This window comes from Clarias gariepinus, chromosome 2, assembly GCF_024256425.1.
Source record: "Clarias gariepinus isolate MV-2021 ecotype Netherlands chromosome 2, CGAR_prim_01v2, whole genome shotgun sequence".
NCBI lineage: Eukaryota > Metazoa > Chordata > Actinopteri > Siluriformes > Clariidae > Clarias > Clarias gariepinus.
In genome coordinates this window covers 42,744,368-42,755,000 of record NC_071101.1, presented here as the reverse complement: position 1 = coordinate 42,755,000, position 10,633 = coordinate 42,744,368, and the positions used below count along the sequence as shown (strand labels likewise).

Genomic DNA, 10,633 nt, shown 5'->3' with positions numbered 1-10,633 from the left:
TAACTTTTGATGCAACACTACAGGGGTTTTTGGGAAGGTGCAGTGTTAAATGTAATAAAATGTTCAATTATTTGTCATTTGCGCCTTACAGCATGTCCCAGTTAAAAAGCTGGGGTCAAAGCGCAGGGTCAGCCAGGTTACAGCACCCCTGGAGCAGATAGGGTTAAGGGCCTTGCTCAAGGGCTCAACAGTGGCAACTTGGCAGTGCTGGGACTTAAACCCCAGACCTTCCGATCTGTAACCCATTTTTCCCCCCAGGCAATTTATCTCATGAACACTGTCGTGTTGTTTTGTCTTGTCATTTGTTTTGTTCTGGAGGCTCTGTCACTAAAACAAATTCCTTGTACATGCAAGCGTACTTGACAATAAAACTCTTTCTGATTCTGATTAACCCACAGCTGTAAACGTTTGATTAGTTAGTGTTTAATACTATCAGTTACTGCAGCACTGTAGGTGGTTATTCAGTAGTGTTAAAATATGCAATACTGTATCTTTTATAAGAATGCTTTAGGAGTTTCTTCAGAAGTGCTGAAGTATTAAATTAGTTGAATATTAAAGCAGTAAATGAATTAGATAAGTATTCAATAGTGTAATTTTAATGCAACACTGTAGGTTTTTATTCAGCAGTCTTACATTATTCAATACTAAATCTTTTAAGACAACAAAATAGGATTTTATTCACCACTGTTGAAGTATTAAATACTGTATCTTTTAAAGAAACACTGTAGGTGTTAATTCAGCAGCGTTAACGTATTTAATAACATCTTTGAAGACAACATTGTAAGTGTTTGTTTAGCAGTTAAAATATTCAATACTGTATATTTTAATGCAACATTGTAGGTTTTAATTAATAAGTGATTTCACCACAGTAGGTGTCTAAGTTTTAAATACTATAAACTAAAATATATCAAGTGTTTGTTTAACAGGGCAAAGTTTTATTCAGCAATGTATAAGTGTTTTAACAGTGTTATCAGTTAATAGGACACTATGCTCATTATGTTAATTTAGCTGTGTATGAGTGTTTAACAATAAACATACAATATTGTTTATTTAAAAAATGGAGTACATATGCACATATTCAACACCGCATCAGTTAAAGCAACAGTACAGGTGTTTTTAGCAGTATATAAGTATTTAACATTGTATCAGCTTAAGCAAGAGTTTACAAGATTTTAGCACTGTAGAAGTATTTAACACTATCAGTTTAAGCAACAATTTAGGTTAACACTACATCAGTTTTAGCAGTGAAAAAGTGTTTAATACTGCATTGGTTTAAGGACCAGTTTAGATGTTTTTACAGTGTACAAGTGTTTAATACTCGGTTAAAGTTACTGTATTTTAGTAGTGTACAAATATTTAACACTGTATTGGTTTAAGAAACAATTTAGGTGTTTTTAACAGTGTATAAGTGTTTAATACTGTATCGTTTTATGTAACAATTTTTAGCAATGTTTACAGTAACTATTTAACACTGTAGCAGTGAATAAGTGTCTAATACTGTATTGGTTAAAGCAACGATATATGTGTTTTAAGCAGTGTATAAGTATTTAATAGTGTATCGGTTAAAACAACAGTTTACATGTTTTTATCAGTGTATAAGTGTTTAATACTGGTAATCAGTTTAAGCGACAATTTAGGTTAATACTCCATCGGTTTAAGCACCAGTGTAGGTGTTTTTAGCAGTTTATAAGTGTTTAATACTGTACAGCTTAAGTAACAGTTTTATCAGTGCATACAGTAAATATTTAACACTACTGTATATCGGTTTAAGTAACAGTTTAGGTGTTTTTAGCCGTGTGTAAGTGTTTAATACTGTATTGGTCAAAGCAACAATATAAATGTTTTAAGCAGTGTATAAGTATTTAATATCCAGTTGAAGCAACAGTTTAAGTGTTTTTAGCAGTGTGTAAGTATTTGACACTGTATCAGTATAAAGAACAGTTTAGGTGTTTTTAGCAGTGTGTAAGTATTTGACACTGTATCAGTATAAGGAACAGTTTAGGTGTTTTTAGCAGTGTGTAAGTATTTGACACTGTATCAGTATAAGGAACAGTTTAGGTGTTTTTAGCAGTGTGTAAGTATTTGACACTGTATCAGTATAAGGAACAGTTTAGGTGTTTTTAGCAGTGTGTAAGTATTTGACACTGTATCAGTATAAGGAACAGTTTAGGTGTTTTTCATGGACAAGTGTTTAACACTGTAGCATTTGATGCAGGAGTTTCAGTATTTTAAGCAGTCTAAAAGTATTTAACACTGCTTTGTTTAACACATTAACTGTTTTTTAGACTTTATACTACAGTATATCAATTAAAGCAGTTTAAGTGTTTTTGGTAATGTGTAAGTTTTTAACATTGTATCAGTTGATGCAACAGTCAAAGTGTTCTTTATTTGTTTGTTTTGTTTAACATTGTATCCATCAACACTTCAACAGGCCACCAAACTGTTCATTTATTTGTTTCTTTGTTTTTTATCTTTACATCAGCACTGGTCTGTTTAGTTTACACTGAAACACACACACACACACACACACACACTCACCGTGTTGTCTGCGCTACATGTCCACTGCGTCTTGATGCCTCCTTCTTTCTTTCTTTCTTTCTTGTAAAACCTTTAATCCTCAAAAAAACACTTGAGTGTAAATGAAGCCTGTTTGTGAAGAATAAGAAGAATAAGATGGTGCCGTTCTCTCCAGACCAGCGGAAACACAGCCGGAGCGCTCGCGCTTCGCAACTTCTAAATGGCAAAAACGGGGGAAAAAGAAAAGAGAAGAAAAAGAAAGAAAAAAAAAGGTCCGACTCAGGAGCGGATTCCCGAAGCGAGGAAGAGGCGAACAGCAGGAATTCCCGCTGAGCTGATTGTAATCCGGGAGGTTCGGAGGGGTTCCGGTGCCGGTAACGGGACTCCAGCGACACGGAGCTCGCGGAAGGGAAAGACGTCGGGATGCGCGCGCGGCCCCGCCTTCTCTGACATCAGACGCGGGGAATGTGAGGAATGTGCGGGTTTAACGGAGGGAGGGAGAGAGAGAGAGAGAGAGAGAGAGGTAAAGGAGCTCGGCAGGACTCTTCACTTCGCTTTAGTCTGTTGCTTTTTCATTATTCATTATTAAAGTTCACATTAAAAAAGGGGGCAGAAGTCAGTTTTTTAACTTTGCTTGTACAGAATATATGAAGAAGATGAAAAAACAAACGAACACACCAACCAACAATGCTTTGACCTATGACCTCAGAACAAAAATCATTCTGTGGCTGAGAAAACCTCATTTGAAAACAAAGATCCGGGCCGAGCTTCTGTTCCACATCCAGGGGCGGGGCTTTTCTATAGACGGGGCGGGGCTTTCTATAGACGGGGCGGGGCCTATCCATCAATTAATATTACCAACTATTCAGACTTCTAAGCCTTTATACTCACAGCTCTGATCTTCAGTAAACAGACTAATCTCAATTAAATAGGAATATTGAAAGACCTGGCTGTAGAACCTTTTGGAACGAGTGTGAAAATACTAAATACTAAATACTAAAACACAGCAGAACCTCGGCATACGAATGCCTGGCCTTATTACCTTTCGCCTTAAGAATGAACATTTTTTTAAAGCGTTTTTTGGCCTACAAACGAACGAACTGAATGCCAGCTAAGTTGCGCGAACGTCCGGGAGAGTTTTCGAACGTTTTTGCTTTTCATCAGAGCACCAAAAGCTATGTGATTGTTCGCACATTTCTTCGCAATATTGGTAATATATTTTGGTAGCTGGAGCGGGTTTTTACCCCAGGACCTCGCCTCCTGAATTACTTAAATTTGTATGCAGAGGTTATGCTCCATTACATTACATTATTTCCTGCAAAAAAAAAAAAACATGAATAAAAGATTTATTAAAATGGCATTTATTTAAATTATCTTTTTCTTCCTTTGATTTTGTTCAAATACAAACAAAAACACAAAATACATTTAAAAATAATTCTGTAGAATGTAAAAACTGTACATATTATAACTGCTTCGTAATAGTTGTACTAGAACATTTAGTTATTTATTTATACCCATAATTGTTATTAATGCTGCACAATGTGATAGGCTATATATATATATATATATATATATATATATATATATATATATATATATATATTATTGCAATTTAAACTGATATTTAATTATCTTTTAGTCATTTTGTATTAAAAACTGATTCATTTATTCTACTAGCAAATAACTGGACAAATGATTTCATTAAGCGGGTGTTACAAAATTCTCAATATTAATTTATCACCACATTTTTTTACATTTTTTTTACTAAACAAATCCTTTAATTATTGACAAATTCTACAAAAATTTTCGACTATTTATTATTATTTTATAAAATGCCCTATTTCTTGCAATGAATGTTGTATTTTTTTTATAATTAAGATATAAGATATATACAATATAATACAGTACAAAATGCCAGTTTCTTAAAAATAAACCAAAAAAAGTGTTCTTTTAAAAATTGACAGGGTAGCTATAATGAATAATAATCTATGTTAAATAAATAAATGAACAAATAAATAAATACAGAACTTTCTAAATAAATGTAAACATGTATCTATTTATTTATTTATTAACTCATGTCCAAAACATCCTTTTAATGAATTAGAAAAATACTTTACTTAAACTTAGGCCAAATCAGCTTAAACAATGAATGCCTTACTGGACCTGAGAAAGTTTAAAGAAATTCATTCTGATTAGCTGCATGATAAGAAGCTGTAATTTTTATCTGACCTATTTCAGTGAACAAACACTGTTCTCGACTTTTACATGTATACTTTGAGTCTTCTGAATTTATATTAATAATCTATATATGCTCCTATATTTAAAGAAATGTGTATAAATGTCCATTGTACATGCTCATTGTATGAACGCCTTCGTTATTAGTATTTTTTTTTGTTCTACGATGCCCTCTTGTGGTCATTGTGTAAAACAGCTTTATTGAGAGTAATACCGTATTTTATCGCAAGGCGGCGCCAAATACTTGGAAATAAATACTACTCTTTAAGATTGCATTTATTTTTGTAGTTGTGGTCATTAAACCACTGATCACTGTTCACTGATGTGTGTAAGATAATCTTTATTGAAAATAATACTTACCTTACCTTGTTTCCCTAATTTTGTCCTTTACATCATGTTTTCTTTTATCCTTGGGTTTTTGTTTGTTTTTTTCCTTCCTTCCCTTATGTGTTTTTTTCCATTTTACTTTTTCATTATTTTCTGTCCTCATTATTCATTATTTGCATTTGTTCTTTTTATACTTTCTATTTCATACTTTTTTTCCTTCTTTCCATACTTTCTATATTTTATTTCTTTTCATATTTTTCATATGTTCTTTCCTTCTTTTAATACTTTCCATACATTCATTCTTCAACTCCATATTCGCCATACTTTCTTCCTTTTTTTATTCCATATTTTCCGTACTTTCTTTCTTTCCTTTTTTTTTCTTTCTTTCAATGTTTTACATATTTTTTTTTCTTTTTTCTTTTCATACTTTCTTTCTTACTTACCGTACTTTCCATACTTTCTTTCTTTTTTCATATCAATACTTTCGATAATTTCTTTCCATACTTTCCGTACCTTCTTTCTTTCAATACTTTTCACACATTCTTGCGTTCTTTTTTACTTGCCATAATTTCTTTAATACCATATTTTCCAAATTTTCTTTCTTTCTTTTTGTTTTTTTTCTCATAATTTATTTCTTATATTTTTCCATTAATTTTTTTTCCATATTTTTCAATCTTTCTTTTTTTCTTTTCCTCTGTGATTTTCAGACTTTCTTACTTTCTTTCTTATTGTAATTTTCAGACTAAAACGTGCAGTGTCATGATTGAACTAGTCAGGTGAAGAGCAGGTGTCAGATCCTGGTTCTTATCTAATCAAACGCTCTGTCTGATCAAATCATTCTACTGGGTTGTTGAGTGTTTCTGTCTGTTTTATCCACACCATCGCTCCATTTACTTTACATTCAGAGTGTTTATTAAGATATGGAAACGTAAATTAATTATAAAATATATTAATATATTATAAAATATTATAAAAATGCTTATAGATAGGAGTGTAAAAAAAAAATAAAAATCTTGCTCCAGCCAAAAGCACTAAAGATGGAAAAGAGAAACACCATGCTGTCAGTGCATGACGTACCAACAGGTGGCGATATAACTATAACTGTAACTATAAAGCCCTATTGGCCTAAACAACACCCCCCCCCCCCCCCCCCCCCCCCCCATCACACTCTGCTGTCAAACCCGGGATGCTATTTGTTTGATCGTTTGTTCACTTCTGTTTTATTGGAAATAGAACACTATATGTTTTAGCTTAAAAGCAGCGGCCATCTCGTTATTTTTAAGCTAGGAACTCCAACACATGGAAGCTTTTCCTTACAGTACAGAATTATGAATTGTAGCCAGAAAGGCTGTCAGTGTATAACCTTAAAAAAAGCCTGAAAAAGTAAGCACTGCTAACATCAGGGTCTGCCTTTAAACACAGGAGATACGGCACATGTGGTGCAGGCTAGGCTTAGGAAGTACACCAATGATTCACTTTCCTGTTGTTATATCAATCATATATGTTTTGTGGCTGATTATTATGATGCATAGATGAAGCTTCAGTCTGTTTAAACCTCTTTCATTTCTCTCAGAGTGTCAGATCACCCTGCTCCGGTGAAGGACACGAACCATAAATCACAGGGAGCAGCGTAGCAGTGCTGAGTCACGTGACACGTCAGGATTGTGATAAACAGTCACTTTACGGGTTATCGCAGGTCTCTGTCTCTATAGGGCTCCACAGACCCTTAAAGAGCACGTTGGAGCTAAACATTTCAGCAGAACATTGTCCCTAAAAGCATAAAGACCCTGTGTATGTTTTTGTGTGTTTGTGTGTGTGTGTGTGTGTGTGTGTGAGAGAGAGAGAGAGAGAAAGAGAGAGAGAGATAACGTTATTTTGACTGAATCAGAATATCCACAGTTCACGTTTAGTTCAGTTATTGCTTCATTGTTTATATTGTTTACAAAAAAACATCTCTATAGACAGAGGGTTCTGTTCTGTCTCTATCTAAATATTTCTACATTCCAGTTTGTTCGTGCCCAATTTCCCATCATTTAAAAAACAACCTTTCTAGGAAATTCCTTTTATCCTCAGGGCTAAAGTGTCCCCTTGTCAAGATTATTCTAGGAAATAAGCCTGAGTTTCTGTTCCCTCAGTGAAATTATCCAGAACACATCACAGTAGAATTACTGTTCCTTTGTGTCTTTTTTTTTTCTTGTTTGTTTTTGAAGTTATGGTTTTTGGTGACATCACATGAAAATAATTTAACTTATATATACGTATCATGATGAGCTGATCATGTATATAAAAGTCATACGCTTAATTGCAGATCTTCTTAAACTATCATTCTATATTGGCAAGTTTTTAAAAAATCATTGAAAATTTACCATCAAACTGAACATATTAGTGTGATCATGTGCTCAGGATAACATGATCAGGATACACAAACCAGGTAATAATAAACAGGTTAAAATAACAGGAACATGCTTTGCACAACTCGGGTTGCCCGCGGCTGTAGAGTGTTTGCGTGCGCTGTGTCCTGATCGTCACTGATCGAATTACTGAAGGCTTCCTTCATTTCCTAACGTCAGAGGAGCATGAGTACACTCCTCAGAAAGGGGTTATTCTGACCTCCAACTGTGAGAGCGGGTGATTCCATGAAAATGAAAATGGGCTTATGTCTTTTAATTCAGGGCAGTAAAGATAAAAACAGTATGTGCATATGAAACAGGAAAAAGGGACACAGGTAATTTACAAGGTCAATAACTTATTAATGTGTGATATGAGGCTGCAACAGGATCAGAAATTGACAAAGCCATGTGTGTTCATTTGTGCATGCAATTAATATCAAAATCTTGTCGCATAGCAGACAAATGCAGCAAAATCTTTAAAGAAATATCTTTAAACTCTTAATATCTTAAAAAAATTTCTGATCATGTGGGTGAACAGATTGGGTAAAATTTAGGCTTTGACTTATTTTTTAAGTCTTTGGTGCTGAATCAGAAGTTAGAAATACATTAAGCCTTAGTTGATTGCAGCGATCTTCCCAAAATTCCTATTAGAAATTCCAATTTTTTCAGTGTTTTTCTATTTGGTTTTGTTTTGGTTTTTTTCTCATAGATTGAAGTTGGCAATTGCAAACTTCACATTTTAGTTGAATGTAAATACCTTGGCAACGTACCTCATAGGAATTTTCATTTGTCATACTAAGGTATAAGCTTCGGTTGTATGGGTAAAACAATATGTCTGATTGATGCTGACCCTCTTCTATATGGCAAAAGAGCTTACTGCAATTAAACTGAACTTTTCTGAGTTATTCACTTGAGGAGATGACACGCTATATGCTTTTGAACAGAATCATCTCCTAGAGTGTGTGTAATCAATTTTGCTCCACCCTGCAAGAAGCTATTCTGTCCACAATAAAACTTCATCACATGCCAGATATAATTACCTATTATAATAATTTGGTTTGAATAATGACAATATGCGCTTTCTTACAGCATTAACTGGACATTTTCACAAATGGAGAGAAGTAATGTAATGTCAGGGGAGAAGGCACGCCCACATGATTACTTAATCGGAAGTGTTCCCCACTTAAATTTCAACTCTACAACTTCATGCAGACATTAAATGAAACCCACACTGTGTATTATTAAATTACTGGGAAGTTAATTATACAAGAACACGACAAATCTATGAATCATAATCCATAACCCTTGGCAGGACAACTCCCATATTGATCTGTGTATTATTAGCATGTGATCTTCACCATGGTCTATATCTTTGGTTTAACAGGTTCCACATTTACCCACAATGCCAAGTAACAACCTGCTGATATTGGTGCAGTGGGATTTCCTTCTTCATCTGGAAAGCACTTAGAGGTACAGTAGTGATTCGGTCCTTTGGTCATTAGTCTGGCAACCTCTTTCACTTCCTCTCAGTTCTGGATAACTTACTGTAACGTACATTAAAATTACAATTGTTAGATTTAGCGACCTTAGTTAGAGAGGCTTTGCTAACTAACATAGACTCTAGCTACATTTAGCTACTTTAGGTGACTAGTTATGTTGGGAAAAAAGTAAATAGCTAACAAACATAAAGTATTTAGCCACTTTTGGCTATAAGCTTATATGATACATTAGAGACTTAATTACGCTCCGAGAGACTCAAGCTAATTAGACAAACTTAACTAGCTAACTAACATAAAGAAGCTAGCAACATTAACATATACTAAAGATTCAAGTTACTTTAGAGGGCCTGTGTAACTAACTAAGATAAAGATGCTAGCTACATTTGGCTATGTTAACAATTCTAGAAATACTTGTGTAATTTACTTAAATAAAGTCTCTAGCTACATTAAGCTTTGTTAGAGCTATGTTAGAAAAAATGAATAGCTAACTAACATAGCATCTCTAGATATATTTAGACACATTAGATACTTTAGACACATTAGAGACTCATTCTAACTACTTTTGCTATTTTGCTCTGAGAGACTCTAAGTTAGATAAACTTGCATAGCTACCTTAAGAAGACTCTTGCTACATTTAGCTATGTTGAAGACATACGTTACTTTAGAGAGACTTGTCTGACAAATTAACATAAAGACTCTAGCTAAGTTAGATAAACTTGCATAGCTAACATAGACTCTAGCTACTGTACATGTAGCAGACTCTATCTAGGTTAAATAAACACAAGTAACAGTGACTCTAGCTACACCTAGCTTTTTTAGAGACTATAGCCAAGATGGATAGCTAAGACATTAGATAATCTAGAAATTTCGAGACTATAATCATAATACATGCATTAGATAATATGTTAGAATAGCGATGTTAGAAAAAAATGCATAGCTAACCAACATAGAGTTTCTAGCTATATTAAACTACGTAAGAGATTTTAGATGCATTAAAGAAACTTATAATAGCTGATTGGAAGGGATTCTAGCTACATTTACTGTAGCTCTGAGATACCCTAAGTTAGATAAACTTACATAGCTACCAACATTAGAGATTCTAGCTTGTTAGAGAAACTTAAGTAGTTAGTTAACAAAGACTCTAGCAACATTTAGCTACACTAAACGCTACTTTAGAGAGACCTGCATATCTAATTAACATTGAGTTTCTAGCTACATTAGCGATGTTAGAGACTAGCTAAGATTAATAACCTTACAAAGCCAACATACATAGAGACTAGTGGAAAATCTGCAGTAGCTATGTTAGAGACTCTAGCTATGTTAGCACAAATGAAACTTTTGCTCCAATGACTGCTATATCGCCAAAGAAAATCAGAACAAGGTTTATATTTACCAAAACGTATACAAAAAATGGCAACTAATAAAGTACTAATTAAAAACAATTGAAAACAGTCAGGTTTTAAAATGTCCTTTAAAATGAGCCATTTGTCAAGCTTTTGATCTTTTATTAACCATTTATAATGTTGGGGAGGTTCCCCAGAAGGAAAATAAAATCTGATATCGTTCCTGCAGGAAAAGATTTTTTAAAAACGCTTAAAGATAATATTTCGCTCTGATAAACAGGACTTATTGCATTATTGTAATTTGTAGGTCAATATAGTTCAG

The 10,633-nt window shown here is 33.7% G+C and overlaps 1 protein-coding gene across 1 annotated transcript in view; it reads right to left on the bottom strand.

The window, feature by feature from the left end:
* The window catches only part of LOC128508981 (tyrosine-protein phosphatase non-receptor type 14-like), a 45,536-nt gene extending 42,593 nt beyond the window's left edge, over positions 1-2,943 (bottom strand). The window contains exon 1 of the mRNA XM_053480485.1: positions 2,539-2,943. The gene's annotated coding sequence lies outside the window, so the exon portion shown is untranslated. The remainder of the gene's footprint in view (positions 1-2,538) is intronic.
* Between the last annotated feature and the right edge of the window lie 7,690 nt (positions 2,944-10,633).